Below are 2,041 nucleotides of genomic sequence, written 5' to 3'. Positions count from 1 at the left end.
ATGTTCGGGTTAAGTTTCTTAAATTTCAAAAATGCAAGTCCATCTTTTGTGTCCCTACAAAATATTTTCACAAAACAAATAAGAGCAATATTTTTTTTTTTTTTGGTCTGTCATGGGGCTTGAACTCTGGGCCTGGGAGCTATCCCTCTGCTCTTCAGCTCAAGGTGAGCACTCTACCACTTGAGCCACAGCTCCACTTCCAGTTTTCTAGTGGTTTATTGGAGATAAGAGTACCACAGACTTCCCTTTCCAGGCTGGCTTTGAACAATGATTCTCAGATCTCAGCCTCCTGTGTAGCTAGGATTATAGGCATGAGCCACCAGTGCCCGGCAACACCAATATTTTACTGTAAAAATTCATGGATTCCGCGGAATTCTTCCAAATGAATTGCCTGCATTGGATGTCAAAATGTATTCAATAGTTTTTGTATACATGTATAATGATTTCTTCAGAGTTTGTGATTTTTTTAATCAGAAATAATTTTAACTTACCTGTTGAAATGAGTAGTACAGAAAGTAAAATATTTCTGGTGCTTGTCTGAAAAAGTATATTTTAAAATATTCTATATTCTATGTTTGCATAATGTTCATAATTTATTTTATTTTCTCCTAGATATACTTTGAATTCTACATTACTTTATAATATATAGGTTAATTAATGTGTCCTTTCCGATTGCATTCCATATAAAAACAGTTTGATTCCTTATTTTTTCTAGGTCTTTATTTTTCTTTGGGATAAAATGACAATGTTGTCTAATTTGAAGTTTTGTAAATTTTATGCTATGTAAACGCCTTTCTGAGCTGAAGATTTAATACACTGATGTCAAACTAAATTTAATTATATGAATTACGTGTATTGTTACACTTGTAATTTTGTAATTTTGTAATTTTGTAATCAACCTTTTAATAACTGTTTTTCATTTCTTGCATCTGAAGAATGAAAAATATGGAATACTTCTCAAATTTTCACATTATCCTTTTGCAAGTGCCATGTTAATCTCTGTATTGTAATTTGAGTATAAGTGCTGCTGATGCATGTAGTATCCTCTAAATTTAAGTTGTTAATGATGCAATGTTTATTCAGGCTTATATCTATGGGTGCCTACTTGTAACAAGGAAACCTTCTTGTTCCTAACAATGCTATTGATCTTATTTCCCTAAAATTCTGTGAATATTGGAAAAATTATATTGATCAGTCGATTGTTCACATTTGCAAATTTTTTTTGTCAATGACTATCAAGTCTTTTTATTTGGAATTTTATCGTACTCTCAATTATTTATAGATAGGTCTAAAGGTGATGGCTTTTTCAAGTACTTATTTATCCAACTGAATTAGCTTTGTGGACCTAATGAATTCAAAGTAAGCATTGCTTAAGAGCTACTTCTAAACTTCTTCAGCTGACATTTTCCCAAATGAGGTGTTACTGGTACAAATGTCTACCTGAGCCTTTACCCTTCTTCCATGTGGGAACAGACCAACCAGAATATCTTACCCTGAAAACGTAAATTGTCTTACTTGAACAAAACTAATCTTGGTTACAAGGGATGATAGAGAGATGAAGAGTTCAAACAGAACTGTTCAGACTAGAAGGTATTTTATCAAAATATAATTTTTATTATACCTTCCATTTCAACAGTAACTAAAGCCAAGAAGGTGAAAAAATTGTTCATATGCATGATTACTTAATGTCCTGGATTGTCTACCATCCAACCAGGCAGGAACTTACACTACTGCCTTTTTATCACCAAATATTTTCATAGTTGCAGGAGAAGTCCATATGTTTCTCCTCATTATTAGGCATTAAATTGATAATGTTTTAATCACAGTGTTTCCCCTTGCCTACATGCTGTAAATCTACAAATGGTAAAGCTTTAGGTCTAACTCTATCAAACACTGAGGCAGAGATAATGGAATAATACTTTAAAACAGAGTTGCCTTTGATACAGTAACTACAACAGAACAATGCAAAACATGTGCCTTTTAATTATATTAAATATAGTTATATATTTTATATTTATATGTGCTGATTTTATATTTCACA

At 31.9% G+C, this 2,041-nt stretch overlaps 1 pseudogene; it reads right to left on the bottom strand.

Moving 5' to 3' along the window:
- Positions 1-939: 939 nt before the first annotated feature.
- On the bottom strand, positions 940-1,036 carry LOC122106381 (annotated as a pseudogene).
- Between the last annotated feature and the right edge of the window lie 1,005 nt (positions 1,037-2,041).

The sequence above is a fragment of the Dipodomys spectabilis genome, unplaced genomic scaffold (genome assembly GCF_019054845.1).
Source record: "Dipodomys spectabilis isolate Male_0828 unplaced genomic scaffold, ASM1905484v1 ptg000039l, whole genome shotgun sequence".
Lineage (NCBI taxonomy): Eukaryota > Metazoa > Chordata > Mammalia > Rodentia > Heteromyidae > Dipodomys > Dipodomys spectabilis.
Note: the sequence above shows the minus strand (reverse complement) of the source record. Positions and strands in the feature narration are given on the sequence as shown.